Source organism: Eulemur rufifrons, chromosome 6 (assembly GCF_041146395.1).
Source record: "Eulemur rufifrons isolate Redbay chromosome 6, OSU_ERuf_1, whole genome shotgun sequence".
Taxonomy (NCBI): domain Eukaryota; kingdom Metazoa; phylum Chordata; class Mammalia; order Primates; family Lemuridae; genus Eulemur; species Eulemur rufifrons.
In genome coordinates this window covers 36,337,256-36,355,122 of record NC_090988.1, presented here as the reverse complement: position 1 = coordinate 36,355,122, position 17,867 = coordinate 36,337,256, and the positions used below count along the sequence as shown (strand labels likewise).

Below are 17,867 nucleotides of genomic sequence, written 5' to 3'. Positions count from 1 at the left end.
ATTGAGCTGCACCTCTGAATTTGGAGATATTTGTCACCAATGAATGATCTGAAGCCTCTGAACCCATGGCTATTAAACATTACCAAATATGGCAATGCCTCTGACCATCAACCCCAGGAACTACCGAAGGTCCAGCCAAGGGAGAATTCTGGCCTGCACCTGTCCCTGTTGAAGCCCCTTTTATCTCAAAGAACTGACACATTCCAAGGCTTCCAGATGCTTTTTTCTGCTGTGACATCCAGGGCTACCATTGGCAACTGAAGTGGACCTCGCTACCCCATCGGCTGCCACAGGATGCAGTCGTAGCTCTCGGCCTCTCAGCACACTCCTGACCATTAATGTGCGTCTAGAGCCTACAATGACTAGAACCCTAGACAAGGCTTGTTTCTGAAGCCCTCCCCGTGATATCTCCCCTGTGGAGGTATGCCTCTAGCCCCCAGGGTAGTTTGAGCCAACACGGGATGATGCTCAGAACCTGAGTCCCTTAATTGCTCCTTGAGTTTCCTCTGAGCCTCGGAGTCACTGACCCTGGCTTCCCCTAGACATGACTACAGTCCCAGTGAGGCCCAGGTCTCCTCCCTGTCTTGATACTGTGACTTGCTCTACCTTCCAGGCCACCACCAACCTCTGCTCAAGCACCAACTCAACGTTTTTACCAATTGTGTCTGTCAGCCTTGAGTCTATCCTCAGAAATGTTTTGTAACTTTATTAATGTTTATCAAATTCATTATTCCTACTGTGTATCTGAAAAGCAAAGAAAAAATCATTAAAGTATTATTTTTAATCACAATTATACAAAATACTTATATCTCAAGTAAAGTGATTCCATAGGATGAAGATAAAAGAATGGGCAAAACTGTGCCAAGGAAAATGCAAACAATCAGAAAACAAGAGTCATGGATGTTAATATCAGACAAACTAGAATTGGGACCAAATGTATGTGGAAGAGCTCTTTATAATGGTACAGACTGAATGCCCTCATGAAAATACAGCAGTCATGAATATTCATACAAGTCATTTAGGTATAAAATATAACAGATTTAAGATAAGTTAAAAGAAACATATTAAAATCAGGGCAACTAAAGTCACCTTTCCTGGTCCAAGACAGAAAAAATAGACATACATAATGTTACAGAAAACTTAATCTGCATTAACAGTAAGGTAGAATTTATGTACGTGATAACAGAGAATACTCCTTTTTTTCAAGTGCCAATGGGTCATTCCCAAAATTAACAATGTTTTGGAGTGAAAAGGAAATATCAGTGAATTATAAAAGCAAAGAATAAAATCAAATATTCTTAACTAGCATGCAATAAGACTAGAAAGTAATCTTAAAAGTCAGAGAAAATAGAGTTCCTTCTTCCTGGCAAGGTAAAAGTTCTCTATTGAAGGACCTACAGCTTAGAGGGAAACATAAGCGAAAGTATCCAAATTCCTAGTAACTGGAAACAGTTTTTTACATGATGAACTCCAACCATGCAGCCTGATTTTGAATCCTACCTTCATCTCTTACCCCATGTGTGACCTTGAAAAACTATTTAATGTCATGATGTCTCAGTTTCTCAGCTTAACATGGGGATAGCACCTACCCGATGTGGTTGGTTGGACAATTCCATGAGTTACATTTGTAAATTGCTAAAGAATGGTGTTGATTGAATTTAATTTTTGTTGGAACATACAGACCCAGACCATAAATCTATGTTGCTTCATTTTGAGGTTAAGTCCAAAGGGGAAAACTTCTTCCTGGCTCTTGGAATACATTCATGTGGAATCAGGATTTCATCTTAATGGAAAATTATCTATTTATAGCCAAACTTTATTGTTTGTTTATAAAAAAATATGTAAAAGAAATTAAGGTGATAACGTTTTACATTTGTGATGGAGTTTAAAATTTTAAAGTCTTTCCTTTTTATTGTTTTAAATTTTATTCTATTAGATTTTAACATAAGCCAAAAGGAGGGTAACATTTCAGACTATAGAGGTATGTATGGTTTTTTAAAACAATATTTTCATGTTCAGGTTTCAAAGAAATATTTCCAATCAAAATTGTTTCCGTTAGTAAGATGTTAACAAACTGACATTTACTAGCAATTGTAAAATAACAATTTGGAGTCCATTATTTGATGGCAATGGGATTACATTGGGGTCAATTGAATAAAATGATTATTTCAATCATGTCTATCTTTACTAATATTTTTTACTAAATCATCAATTTTCACCATCCCATATCTTTTGAGCAGAAATGGCTGAATCCAGCATTCCATGGCTGAATGAACTTGCCAGATGGGAGATGGTTCATATTCTTAGTTGCTTAAACAGTTCAAGTTGGAATTAGTGGTGGTCTGTGACAGATATGCATCCCCCCTTCTGTTGTTACACCAGTTAGTAGTTATGTTGTGTATGGTAGTGATTTCCCATAGATCTCCAGCAACTTCAGCTATATCCAGAACTGACCCTGGGACTCAGAAGTTTGGTGCTTATCAATTCAAAACCATAGCATCTGTGGAACTTGGCATCCAGAATCTCAGTTTTACAATAATGAGATTTCTTCTGGTGATGAAAAAAATTTAAATAATTTACAAATAAAAATCTACATGGAATCCAAAGACACACACAGAGCAGGCCTAGGAAATGGCAACTCAGGATGTCCATGGCATGGTACTAGCCACTCTTTTCCAGCGGGTGGCCAAGGGAGGGGAGGGGCATTTATTAAATACCTGGCGGGGGAAAGGCCCTGGAGATGGGGGAGCACCACCAATTTTGGCAGGAAAAAGTATAGGACCCAGCATAGGTGAAGTTTAGTGACTTGGGGCAAAAATGTTTGTAGACTATCTTATACATGCGACCAAAATATTGTGTTAAGATCAGGGGCTCCTTATATGTTAAAAACGTTGAAACCTGGGATCAATTTTGGACCAGTTGAAGTAATTTGAAGTTCTCATTGAGTGTCAACGTGTCCTCCCTGTCCTCTCACATGTAGAAGACCAACATTGCTTAGCTCATGGAAGATACAGACCCACGTAGAAGAATGACATTAGAACTATCATCTAACCAACTGAGCTAACCAGCCACACCATTTTATGTCTCATAATGATCACTATGAGGGCTGAGTATGGAATGGATGGGCTGCAAAACCCCAGAACAGTGGTTCTCAAACTTAAATGTACATATGAATCATGTGGGGATCATGCTAAAAGGCAGATTCTAATTCAGTCTGATTGGTCTGGGGCCTGAGATCCTGCATGTTCCGTAAAATCTCAGGTGTTGCCAATGCTGCTGATTATGAACCCTTCCTGGAGTAGCAAGGATGTAGAAGACTCCACTGTGATTCTCCTATGGGAGCTTGATGTGGTCTCCATCAGGGGTTCTCCAAGTGTGGTTCCCTTCTCTGCAACAGAAGAATCAGTGTTACCTGGGAACTTATTAAGGAAAGCCAGTTCTAGGGCCTCCCCTCCCAGACCTATTGAATTAGATGCTGTAGGATAGGACCCAGCAATCTGCTTTAACAAGCTCTCCAGGTGATTCTAATCTACAGCAAACTTTGGGAAACATTGATCTCTATAGGTTGGTGGTTCCCAACCAATTAAATTAGTGTTTCTGGAAGTGCGACCTGGACATCAGTACTATTTTTTAAGAACGTTCTCAGGCGGGATGGAATCAGGTGATTCCAGTGTGTAGTCAAATGCAACCCAATCTGTCACAGATGCTTAAACACAACTGGATCAGCTAGGTTTTAAGGAACATGTGGCAAAGCAGCTTGTACTATGGTCTTCCCCTGGTAGAAAGTTGTTTTCCTTCTCTGGGCCCAACCCAGAACAGGCAGCATTTGGTTGACCTGGTAAATGGTCTGTGGCTGCCTCCAATTCCAAAGAGGCCCAGGAAACTCTGTGACTCTTTCTTAGTATTTGAAGCATTGACGTGTTCACCAATTTATCCTTCACTTTGAAGAAGATACCCAAATGTAGTCCAGACACAAGGATTAAAAGATCTTCATTGATTTAGCAAGAACTTTTATTCCAATCATAATTTTCTTTCATCTCTTAATATACATGTGTGTTACCAAATCACCTAGAATTTGTCACTTTCTACTGTTTTGGTCCCATCGGGATGATATTATCCATAAGATAACCCAGTATACTGTGTGATGGTGTGTTGTGATAAAGATCCCAGCTGACTTGATACTAGCTCAGAGCCATAAAAAATAAACTTGATATTAGATGCTTAAGGAGTTTTGTGATCCTTTCTAGGTTTTATTATTGTTCTGTGTTAGGGTAAAGACACAAGCATTGCCCAATCAATAGTATCTTCCAGATGTGAACTGTCCAGTGGTCTCCAAGAGCAGAGCATTGTTGTGGTGAGAAGGGCAGGTTTGGCATCAAGCAGGCCTAGTTTAAATCCTAGCTCTGTCACTCACCACAAGTTCTGGGGACTGGAGCAAATTAGCTTTTCCTTTCTGAGCCTCAGATTCCTCGTCTGTAAAACAGAAATAATATGCCCACTTCCCAGATTCCTGTAAGGAATATATTCGCTAATCCATGCAAATCATCTTTTAACAGTGCCTACCATGAATTAAAGTCTTAATTAACAGTAATTATCATTTTATCTTGATTGGTCTCTTTGGAGACCACCTGGGAGTATGGGGTCTGAGTGGCCTTTGGAAAAGTCTGGGCCAGGATGAGGGAGAGTTTAGGTGAGCACCCTTAGGAGAGTAAAAATAGAGGAGCAAGTCCAGAGAGGATTGTCTTACTCTGTTTTCTTCTGCTTATAACAGAATACCTGAAATGGGCCAATTTATAAAGAAAAGGAGTTTATTTCTTACAGTTATAAAGGCTGAGTCCCATGTCAAGGGGCTGCATCTTGTCAGGGCCTTTTCCTTGGTTGGGACGCAGCAGAGTCCTGGGGCAGCACAGCACATCACGTGGGGAGGGGCTGGGTGTGCTAGCTAAGGTCTCTCTTCCTCTTTTCATAAAGTCCTGCCATCAGTAAACCAGGGGGCTCAGCCCTACTGCCAGGATAATCCCCTAATCCATTCATCCTTTAATGGATTAATCAATTCGTCCTTTAATGGATTAATCCATTCATGAGGACAGAGCTCTCAGGACACAATCACCTATTAAAGGCTCCACCTCTCAATACTGCCACCTTGAGGATTCCATTTGAACAGGAGTTTTGGAGGGAACACAATTACCTGTCAGGAAAGGGAGTCAGAAATTAGTTCAATGACATTAAGACAAGAGCTTTGTAAGGTAGCAAAATTGTGTGTGTGTGTGTGTGTGTGTGTGTGTGTGTGTTGACTTCTGCTTCCCTTCAACAATAAGGAGTGAATCCTTTGTTCTCTCCTTGGACTAACAAGGAAGTAGGGAGGTGGGAGATTCTATCTCCAGCTCCAGCCAGGATAGAGATGGAAGAGTAGGATGGGTGAAGGTAGGAAGAGGCGAGGAGGAGGGAGCAAGTCCTGGGGGTGGAGAGCAGAGAAGAAAGGGGCCTGGGAAAGCCTGCGTGGGTCTAGAGGGGTCTGGGGAACTTCACTACAACAAAGGCTCTGGCTATTCCCCATTGAGTGCTGGCGAGGGACTTCTTCCCTTAATTACACAACCAGAACCATGGAGTGTCAACACAAAAGAAGCCAAACTCTTAAAATAATTTAAAGAGGTTTGTTCTGAGCCAAACTTGAGGACCATGGCCCAGAGGCATGCCCAAGAATCCTTGAGTAAATTGACTTGCTGTGGTTGGGTTACAGTTTTGTTTTATGCATTTCAGGGAGACAGGAATTACACATAAAGTTGTAAATCAATATAAGGAAGGCATACATTGGTTCAGCCTGAAAGGGTGGAACATCTCAAAGCAGGTACTTATAGGTTATAGGTGGAGTTAAAGACTCCTTGATTTGTAATTGGTTAAAGAAATGAAGCTTTGTCTAAAGGCTTGGAATGTTTTTAGTTAAGGAAGTCTGTTAATCAGGGACAAACCACTGGCCTTATATCCAGACTCAAGTAGTTTGTTATGTAAATTGCATAGCCTTAGGCCTGTTAATAAGTTACAAGGGATATCTTCAAGGAGGGGTGGGGTGATGAGGCCTGCCTCACCTCCCTTCTCATGGCCAGCAACTTAGGTATCCTCTTGGCCAAGAGGGGGTCCGTTCAGTTAGCTGAGGTGGGGGGCTTAAGATTTTATTTTAGTTCACAGGAGTGAGGTTCTGGATGTCCACGGAAATGCCCATGGTAGGGCACTGTGTGGGAGAAGTTCTGCCTGCCTCCTATTAGTGCTGCTAAAGTAATATGGGTCTCAAGATAGTGCATTAGATAATGTCTGTGTGGGCCTGAGACTTGCTGTTGGAGAAAAGGAGCCACTGGTGTCAGTACCGTAAAATGGTGAAACATAGAAGTAGTTCTTTAAACAGTTTTGCTCTAGATCTTCAAAACTCAGCTGTGGTGGGGTCCAATATTTTTCACTGTTTGACATGTTGTGATACTCACCCAGGGTCATGGCTTTCTTCTATGGTATTGATTAAACACACCTGTCTGCCCAGAGGCCACCTGCTGGAGGGGAGTGGCTGTTGAGATGCTGATGTAATCATCACTGTGTCTGGCTTTCCTTTCCTTGGGTGGAATTACTTGGGTAGGCCAGCTAGGGGTGTACCTTGGGATTCCATGTAAGCAATATGTTTGTTGACATCTGTAAATTCTTCCGTGGTTGGGTGAAAAGTTATGACTACACAACTTTTGTTCTGAGTACCAGAGTGCTCAGACTTCATGGCTACAATATAATAAGCAGCAGAGTCCCAAGTTCTTAGGTATGTTCTAGGTACTTGAGAATACTGGGGGCGGTGCGGGGGGGGGGGGGTTGTAATTTCTCTTCTTTATTAAAAATGTTTTGGTTTATCTGTGAGGCACTAACTCAGACTTGAACTTTTGAACAAATGAAATCTCTTTCCCAGATTGCTGACTCATCAGGGGACTCTAGTCAACATCTCTTGCCCAAAGGAAATAGGGTATCTCCCAGAGGGTCAGGCGCCCCAACACAAGACCTGGCTTAGCCTGAAGCTCCATGAGGTTCCTCAGTTGGGAATGTCGCTGCCTCTGTGGCCTCTCCTGATTCTCAGGCTTTGGTGCAAGAGTACCTCCTAAACCCACTCTAGCAGAAGGTCTGCTCAAGGAGATTTAAACACCAAACATAAACAAATGAACAAAAAAAAAATTAAAAAAAAATTGGATAAGAGAAGGCATACTCATTGCTGTGCTAATAAAAATTGATGTGGTGTGTTAAAATCAGGATTTAATGTCAAATCATGAAATGAAAAAGGGAGCATCTATTTGAACTAACAGTCAAAATGAGCAAGTTTGAAAATGAATACATTCAGCAGTCACTTCAAGAAACTGGGCGAATTAACATCAAAGAAAAATTAAAGAAAATAAAGATATAAATAATAACAATTGCGACAGAAAACATAACCTCCAGTAGGGATGAAGACAAAAAGCAAGTATTAACTCTTTGAAAAAACAGGTAGACGTTAAAGTACAAATAAACCACATTGTAACAAAATAGAGGACATAGCTGAAAATTTCTAGAGATGTGTTTAAAACTATAATTGAATCCTATGAACTGAGTGCTAATAATTTTATCAGAGGTACAAATATCCAAAAGAGGTGTAGCAGACAAATGAAGCAACTGAATTTCCACCAAAAAAGAATAAAATCCCATTTTTTGAGAAATGTTAACGTCAAGAAAACATTTTTATTAAACCAAAGAAACAGTGATCATAGTACACAATTTTTATAAGCAAAAAGATATATCATATTTTAAGTACTTACAAAGTTCCAAACCATTTGCTTCCTTATCATTTTCCACATTTTAAATGAAGACGTGGGTATGATGAGATGGATCACTGTCGGGAAGGGGGAAAAAGGTGGACTTATCATCAGCTACATGTGCTCACTCTGTGCTGCATTATTTATCTGCAAGACCCGGGTGACCAGAAGTGCACTTGCCAGACATTTTGTTAAACTGGACAGCCGCTTGTTTCTGCAGGACAAGGCATCTTTGCACAGGAGCAATCTGGAGAAAACAGGAAACAGCCAAGCCCTCTGCACTGCAACATACTGCGTTAACAGCTGCCCAGCATTACTCACCTGCTACACAACTGTGCCTAGTGCACAAAAATACACAAGAGAAGAGATTAGAGTTGTGTTTGATGAGCAAGGTTTTAAATAAATCAAGTCTTCTTCACCTGAAAAGTCTTTACACAAGTTTGGGTTCAGATTACAGTTTAGATCTCAAGGTAAACAACATCTACAGGCAAATGTACACCCACTTCAGTAAGTTTTTACTTTTAAGGAATGAAGGTGATTATGAGTCCATCTCTTGACAGCTGTAGTCTGTGGGTAATGCTCACATTTTCTTAAAAGTTAGGGGTCCTCAATCTTAAATTTCAAACAACAAAAAAGTCAGCACTATATGTAAAAAAAAAGAAATGTTACCTAAAATATCCAAATCCAATAATGAAATATGAAATAGTTCACCTCACTAAATTATAAGAAATTAGAAATGGCAGGGGAAATGAAGTTTGTGGCCTGAGGCAAAGGCTACAAGTAGAAAGGTAGGCAGATGTTCCCAAAGAACCTTTTCAATAGCCAGTCGCTGGTTCCAAGGGCTCCTCTTGGATGGACTGAGTATGTGATCCTTTCTCCCAAGTCCTCCTTTTTGTTGCTGAGCCCTATGTCACTTTCTTAAGAGGACACCACTCCTTCCTGTTCAGGAGACTTGGAGGAACTCTGGATCGCGACCTGGACTTGGATTCCCTCTCAGACACGGGGGCAGGACTCCTGGACAGGGACCTGGACCTGGACCCGAGCAGGATCTGGACATCGATGAGGACTTGGACTTTCGCGCCCATCTGGGTTTGCAGGGCAATGGAGAGCGAGTGCGGGACCCAGAGGCTGCAGCACGACCGGCTGCTGGCTGCAACCGGCTCAGACTCAGGGATCTCCCGCCGTGACCCCCCTTCGGTTGAGGCCAAGGGGTCTGTAGCTGGCAACTCCGGACCTGCGGGGATGGTCCCCGGAGGCTGAGATGGGAGTCCCGAGGACGGCCATAGCGCGCCCTGTGCACCCGCAGCTCGAGGCCGTCCAGGAGGGCCCAGTCCAGGGCGTCCTGGGCGTTGCGCCTGTCGTGGAAGTGGAGGAAGGCGAAGCCGAGCGCCTTGGAGTAGGGGACCCGCGGAATGTACTCGTAGCGGATGCGCCCGTATTTCTCAAAGATGCACCACAGCGTGTCAGGCGAGGTGCGGTGGGGCAGGTTGTCTACCTTGAGGGAGGTCATGGGGTCCACGTCGGAACGGGGGCGGCCTGAGCTCCTGTCTCTGGGGACGCCCGGGCCGCACTCCTCTTCTCCGCCACGTGTCCTCCACGTGAGACGCTAGGAAAGGCCCGCGGGGGAGGCATGGACCAGCCCGCCCGCCCGCAGCCCAGGGCACCTGAGCCACACTCAAAAGCTCCCAACTGCAGGTGATAGTACTCCTGGACCCACGGAGGTTTCCTCTTGGCAGCTGGACTCCCAATGCAGCCCCTGTTCCAAGGATCTTGGCTTTTCTTTTCTTTATTTTTTTAAGAGTCTTTTTTTATTTTTAGTAATTAGCCAGGCGTGATGGTGCGCGCCTGTAGTCCCAGGTATTCCGAAGGCTGAGGCAAGAAATTTGCTTGAGCCCAGGGGTGGAGGTTGCTGTGAGCTAGGCTAAGGCCATGGTACTCTAGCCTGGGCAACAGAGCAAGACTCTGTCTCAAAAAAAATAATAATAAAATCAAGGAATGGGAAAAAGCAATCTAGGCAAATATTAAACAAAAATCTCTAGGGCAGCAATATTAATATCAAATGTATTGATAGGATCAAAGAGGGGCATTTTATACTCACTGAAAAGAAAAATTTACTAAGGACATATTACAGCCAAGAACTTTATGCACCTAACCACACAGCACTGACACATAGAAAACCAAGACTGAAAGGTGTATGGTAATGGTAATACTGAAAAATCTGTAATCCAGATGGGAGTTTTTTTTTTTTTTTTTACAGAGCACAGAAGAAAATCAATACTATTAGAATAATTTGCACAACCACCTTAAAAACTTTGACCATATAATCTGCACCAATCAAAAATCAAATGGAAAATACTTTTTATTACATAGATAATGTTTGCAAAAATCAGAACTCCAGAATAAAATTAAAAATCAACAAGCAAAATGTTTTGAGGGTCCCCCAAACTGTTGCCAAAACCTTCACTCTTGACTGGTTTGTTTTTGCTTTGACATGACCATTTCCACCTCTTGGTACCATTGCTTTGATTGTGCTTTGTTTTCAAGATCATACTGGTAAAGCCATGTTTCATCTCCTGTTACAATTATTTAAAGGAAGGCTTCAGGATTTTGATTCTACTTGTTTCAAATGTCCATTGACAGTTCTGCTCTTGGCTGCAAGTGATCTGGGCACAATGGTTTTGGCACCCAACCAGTGCACCTATGCTCAATTTTAAATTTTCATTCAGCTTAGTGTAAGTTGAACCAATTGAGATGTCTATGGTGTTGGCTATTGTTTATGCTGTTCACTGTGGGTCCTCTTCAGTTAGGGCACAAAAAAGACAAAATTTTTCTTTGCAAATTGATGGGAATGTTTTACTGCTGTGAGCTTTACCTTCAACATCCCTTCTTAAAACAAGTTATCCATCTGTAAACTGCTGATTTCTTTGGAACATTCTCTCCATAAAGTTTTGGCAAAGCATCAATGATTTCATCATTGATCCACCCTAAGCTTGATGTGTGTTCTTACTTCAATTGTAGCAGAATTCATGTGGCTCTGATAGGGGCTCTTTTCAAACTGATGTCTTCTTCTTAGTGTCTCAATCTAGAGCCTATTCATATGTAGTATAACAAGTTAGTACAAGGTTATTTTGGTACAAAGGAATTTTGAAACCCATGCATAATTCTTTTATAATGTGTATTTTCCATGAAATTTTTCAAGACTCTTATGTACCTGGTAACATAGAATATCCCCACTTATCATGTACCATTGAATCAATCATAATATTTGACGTTATATTAGGGTGAAAAGACAACATGTATAAATTATGAAATCAAAAAGCAAACATCCTGTATTACCATCTGATAAAATCAGATATTACAAAAATCAATCAGCGTAGAGATCCGTGTTTCTGAATGATTAAAGATTCTCCATTGAAAAACCTGTAGATTAGAGGGAAACTTAAAGCAAAATAGACAATTTCCCATAAAATACAATATATATTTGTAAACATGATGAACTTGAGACAAATAACCTCATTTAGAATCCCAGCTTTACATCTTACCAGCTGGTTTGACCTTGCTAAATAGCATAACTTCCTGATGACTCAGTTTCTTCAACTGTAAAATGAGGATACTAATAGCACCTGCCTCATGAGGTTGGTGGGAGGATTCTGAGTGAATATTTGAAAGTGCTAAGATCAATTCCTGGCACAGAATGAGCACTGTTGAGGTGTTTTTAGATTTAAAAACTAATAAAATACATTTGGGAACACAGGAGATTCAAGTAAATTAGTCCTGAGGAAAATTTGCAGCCTTACATATATTTTCAACCAATTTAAAAGAGTGAAGGTAAATGGATTAAACTTCTGCCTCAAAAAGTTAGGAAAAAATAAACTGAAAGATTATAGTACACATGCCTATATGCTGAAATTAATGAGTTAGAAAACCTGTAAAATAATATAACTAATAAATCAACAAAACTGTCAAATAATATAGACACATTTATAGGAAAAATTAATTTATAGAAGAGATACAAAATCTAAGACATATATCTCTCTTTTAGAAATACGTATAGAAAGATGTAAAAAGATCTACCTCTTCAAAAATGACGAAGACCAGGCAATTTCATAGGAGAACTGTGTGAAATTTTAAAGAGCAGATATTTCCAAATACATTTCGGCATTGGAAAAGAAGAAAAATTCTAAGTTTTAAACTAAGCACAACATTGATAAACAATCTGACAATTTGTATAAAAAAGAAAATTATAGACAATACTTATTTAATTTAAATATTTGCTGAGAATATCTAACTACATTAAAAGAAAAAGATATAATGACTACATGGGATTTAATACAGTAAGAGAATGATCGTTTAAATAAATAAATCTAGCAATAATTCTTGTCATATTAGTAAATCCAAGAAGAAAAGTTATAAGATCATTTTTCATGGATGCTATTAAGCATTTGAAAAATTTCAATATTTAGTCTTCTTCTAAATACACACTCACATAGGAATTCATGAATACTTCCTTGAACTGAAAACATTTTCTCCATTTATCTACTTAGCTCTTTTTGCCCCAAATCAGCATTTTACTTAGGAAATATTTAAGGAGTTTCTGCCAGTCATTAACATAGACTGAGGGGTCTATTTTTCTCCAATCGATGGAGATAACTACAGGTATAAGTGATGGAAGGGAAGAGACCAAATTTACTTTGTTTCTGTTGCACTTGATATGACTGAGTACCTGGAAAACTCAAGCAGGGCTGGTCCTTCTTTCTTTGTTCTCTGACTCTTCAACCTAGCAGGGCTTCTTTGCTGCCCAGAGTTTACTTCTATGAACTCTTCCGGAAAACAGCCCCTAGCATTTAGCAGGGAGGAGGCAGACACTCGCTCTCCTAAGTCCAGGGGGTGGGAAGGGAAGAAGCAGAATTCAACAAGAGCTTTTTCTATCATTGGTAAAAATATGAGGAAAGACCCAAACAGGGCCACACAATTGATGATTCTCAATTAGGTAAAATATTGCTGGGTACTATTGATGCAGACTGAAAAGGCAGTTGGTGTTAGGATTCTTAAAATCAGGGTTTTAGGAGAGGTGAGTTGACAGGGGTGACTAAGCTGGGGTGGAGAAAAAGATCATTTAGGAGAAGAGAAGAGGTGAGAGACCTGAGGGCTCAGCCTGCTGACCACTGTAATCATACTCTCTGGAGACCTTGCACCTGTCTGTTGTTCATGTCCAGGCTCACGCACATCCAGTCCCCATTCCAACTTCCTATCTTCTCATAACTTCAAGGTTGTCACTCCTCCTGTTCTAAGCAGATGACTTTGATCCCGATGCACTGATGAAGTTTCTTTGATTATTTCAGACTTCCTTCCTAATGTCTCTAACACTCTATCTATAATACTTTCTGAGCACATACAACATGCCAGGAACCAATCTAGGTCTTTCAAAATCACCCTATCATTTAATGCATAAAATCAACTAAGGAGATAGATAGTATTATTTGTCACATTCATCTAGAAGAAGAACCACAAGTGTGGAAAAGTTGAATCAAATCCTCAAGATCGGCCAGGCGAGGTGGCTCACGGCTGTAATCCTAGCACTCTGGGAGGCCGAGGAGGGCAGATCACTCGAAGTCAGGAGTTCGAGACCAGCCTGAGCAAGAGCAAGACCTTATCTCTACTAAAAATAGAAAGAAATTATACGGACAGCTAAAAATATATATATATATGTATATAAAATTAGCTGGGCATGGTGGTGCATGCCTGTAGTACCAGCTACTTGGGAGACTGAGGCAGGAGGATTGCTTGAGCCCAGGAGTTTGAGGTTGCTGTGAGCTGGGCTGACGCCACGGCACTCTAGCCAGGACAAAGAGTGAGACTCTCCCTCAAAAAAAAAAAAAACAAAAAAACCCCAAATCCTCAAGATCAAGGCTTAGCAAATTTGGGGTTTAGTATTCAAATCCAATTTAGCAATCAATGCTGATGCTCCACATGTCTTAGTTTCCTTCCTTATTTTATATATAAACATCTTTTTGGCCACATTTAAGTTTCCATTCATTTTTGTATTGTTCATTGAAATTAACTTGATACCTTAAACATTGTAGTCACTTAATTCATGTTTATTTAAATAAATAAGTGAAATCATCTGCCTAGAGCTTGTCAACTGTCTCCCTCCTGACAAAAAGTATGTCTGGATCATCACTTTTCAACCTTTTCCCAGCTTTTAATTGTATGTTTAATGATATGTTGAACACACAGTCAGGAGCCAGGGGATTGGATTAGGAGAGGGCTAATTGATTTAAAGCATTATTGATCTTTGATCCCATTCTATTCCCTTTCCTTTTGAGGATGAATCCAGACAAAACAGCCTATTTTGGAGGTTAGCATTGTCTCATTTGAAACTAGGATGTCACATTAGTGAAAATTGGGCTGTACAGTATTCTGGGTTCTTTTCCTTGTTAGAAGTTGAGATTGATTAGGAAGTGAGAATTTTCTCCATTAAAAGTTTAAAGCATTTGGTTTCATGTTTCGAAAACATTTTTCATTTTTACATTGGAAATTATGGTAGATGGAGTTTGCATTTTTTCTAGATTAAAACATATGTATATAGTAGGTAAATATAGTCTCTTGGGTAATGGCTAGTTTTGGTATATTGCCATGTTTAAAGTTTTAGGCAAAACTGCAGATTTTTCAGGCAAATTATTTTCATTGTACGGGAAACTGAAGAAGTATCCAGAATTGAGATGAGTGAGTTTAGAGGATTAAGAGATTGGATAGGTATGGTGCTGATTGAAACTGGTTTTTGAAGAAACATGTAGAAGCAGGCCATCAATCCTTGCTGCTTTATTTTCTGGTAGAAAAGGGGAAAATCACATTTCTGGATGTTGTATATGTTCCTGTGAAGTCAGGATTTCATATTAAGAGAAAGCTCCCTGTTTGCCTTCCCAACTTTGATTCTTGTTTTTAAAACAATATATAAAAGAACTTAAGGCAAGTACTTATAATACTTTTTACATATGAAATGGAGTTTAAGAGTTTAAAATCTTTACTTTTCATTTTGGTGACTTTTAATTATTTTTGTTTTATTTTATTAGATGCTAACATGAGTCTAGATGAGGTTACCACTGAAGGCTAAAGGGGCATGTATAGATTTTTGTATATTTCCCTGTTCAGGCTTCAAAGAAATATTTTCACTCAAAATCATTTCCTTTAGTGAGATAGCACACTGGTTTACTAGAAAGGAACATTTTGTGGTCAGGGATTGATTAGGTGACTATGGGCTTACATTGGAGCAGACTGAATAAAGTTGTTCTTTGAGTCATATATATCTTCACTAATTTTTCTGACTAAACTAATAATAAAGAAATATCCCATTTCCTTTAAGAAGAAATGGTTGAATCTGGCATTCAATACCTGAATGAATGGGCCACCTGGGGCAGAGTTTAAAATTGTAGCTCCTTAAAGAGTTCAAGTTCGAATTGGTGGTGGTTAGGGACAGATATGCACACACATTTTGTTGGTGTTGTAGTTAATATGTATGTTTCATATTATAGTGTTTTTATTTATGTCAGCATCAACTGCAGCTATTTGGTATCCAGAACAGATTCTGGGACTTAGGAGTTTGATGCTTATTAATTGAAAACCTTAGCATTTGAAGAAAGGGGCACCCTGATTCTCAGTTTTACTATCATGACGTTTCATCTAATCATAAAATATTTAAATATTTTACAAATATAAATATAATGCTTACACTGAACCAAAGACACACAGAGCAGGTCTGGCTAAGAAATTAACCACACACACAAACAGGGTGTCCATGGCCTTGTAGTAGCCATTTTTGTCCAAGAGTTGGCAAGGGGGAGAAAACTAGTGTTTACTGAAATCTTGAAAAAATCCTGCCGGACGGGGAGCATCACTAATTTTGGAAAAAGCTAAAGGTATCAGACCAAGTCATAAGCAGAGGTGGAAGATTTGGAGCAAAAATATTTGAAGACCCAGTTATACATATGACCAAATTATGGAGTTAAAATCAGTGTGTCCCTCATTGATAAAAACTAGGAATCCTGGGACAGTTCAACACCTGTAGGGTTGTCGTGAAATCTGCAGTTTCACTGTACTGCCAAAGGAACTTTTCCCAGGCAGTTCTCGGGGCTGGGAGGCCTTCCTGAGGCACAAGGTGGCTGTCATCTGGCCCACTGTCCTCAAGGATAATGGGATTCCCTTCAGTTTCATGAATCAGGGGGCTGGAGAGTTCATGCTGACGTTTCCCTATGGTGACATTCCCCCCCTCCCCAACCCCCCCCCCCCCCCGCCCCAGCTGCAAGGAGGCCATCGATTTTGCAACATGGGGATAGATTGATTACAGCAGAGTGGGCAGGCTGTGCAGCTGGGGGGAGGCCAGGGTGAGTTTTCAATGGGCACATTCACGCACATCCTGCAGTCTGAGCACTAAGAGCTGTGGAAATGCAAGCACAACAGTGGAGTTGTGGACCCCTCGGAGTCCAGAGTGCAGGCCGGCCAGGAGCTGACCACCTGAGGGAGGTCCAAGCTCTTGAGAGAGATGCTCTGGGTCTGAGGCACCTCCTGTGACAGCATACCAGGTCCATGACCCTGTCAGCCTGTGGCCGTGGGTGGAGGGACCTAGTGAGCGATCCCCTGTGAGTTGGGCATTTGCCTGACCCAGACAGCCTGTAATGCCGTAGCCAAGCCCCTGCCCTAGTCTGGCCCTCCTGCCCACCCTGGGTCAATCCTCCCTGGTTCTGCACCCCTCAACTGGCAGACATGGTCATGATCATTGTCTTTCGGAACTGGGGGCTCAGGAGTTTTACCTTGTAACTCTCAGTCTAGGTTTTCTATGTGTCAGTGCTATGTGGTTAGGTGCATGAAGTTCATCACCATATTATTTTTCTACTGAATTTTTCATTTCAATAACCATAAACATGTCCTTTTTGATCCTAAAAATATATTTGATATTAATCTTGCTACTCTTGGTTTCTTTTGTTTGATATTTATCTGGATTGCCTTTTCCCATTCCTTGATTTTCAACCACTTAGGTTTATTCTTTAAATTGGCTAAGGGAGGGGCATGAATAGACTGAGATATCAAACCAGGAAATGAGACCTGTGGGTGGGTGGGTACCGACTGGGTGGGTACTAATTGGATTAGAACCCTTTAGATGCAGGTATAAAGCCAGGGTCCTTGGGACCTCTGGCTTCATTTGCAGTCTAGCTACCAAGAGGAACTCTCTCTGGATCCTGGAGTATTTTCATCTGGAATTGGGATATTGCTGGTGAAAGGTACGCTGGTTTATTTCTCTGTTGGGCCATATTTGGATATTTGTTCTTTGGAGAAAATTATTATCACCATGTTGTTGATTAGAATCCGTTGTACTAAAAAAAACAAAACAAAAAACCTCTACCAGATTATTAGCTATGTCTTCTATTTTGTCATGATGTGGTTTATTTGTATTTTCTCTCTTCTCTTTATGACTATGGTCTTAATTCTAACCCTTTTCAAAGAATCAGTTTTTGGTTTCTGTCATCAGCCCTATTGGGTGTTCTGTTTCCTTTTGCCATTGTTTCTGTCTACATCTTTCTTTTCTTTTCTTTAATGTTTCTGTCATGTTAATTCATCCAGTCTCTCGAGTTGATTGCTTAATTCATTCAAACTTGCTTTTCCCCCCTTTTATTTCAATTAGATGCTTTTCTTTTTCTATTTTATGATTTGACCTTGCATCCCGATATTAACAGACCAATTCTGATTAGTTTAACACTACCTGAGTATTTCTTTTGCTATGCACTTGTATTGAAATATTCTCTATTTTTCTGTTTAGGTTTAGTGTTTGAACTTCTTTGAAGAGACCTTCCAGTGGAGTGGGGTTAGGTTTACTCTTGCACTCAAAGCTGAGATCAGGAGGGGCTTCAGAGAGAGACACCACCAGCTCAGGAAGCACACAGAGCTTCAGGCTGAGGCAGGACTTGTGTTGGAGTGCCTGCTCCTGTGGGAGATACTCTCTCCTTCTGGCAAAAAATACTGACTAGAGAGGAGCCCCCGTGGGGACCTGCTGCTTACCATATTGTA

At 40.5% G+C, this 17,867-nt stretch overlaps 1 pseudogene; it reads right to left on the bottom strand.

Moving 5' to 3' along the window:
- Positions 1 to 8,726: 8,726 nt before the first annotated feature.
- Positions 8,727 to 10,689, bottom strand: LOC138384803 (serine/arginine-rich splicing factor 2 pseudogene; annotated as a pseudogene).
- Positions 10,690 to 17,867: the final 7,178 nt, after the last annotated feature.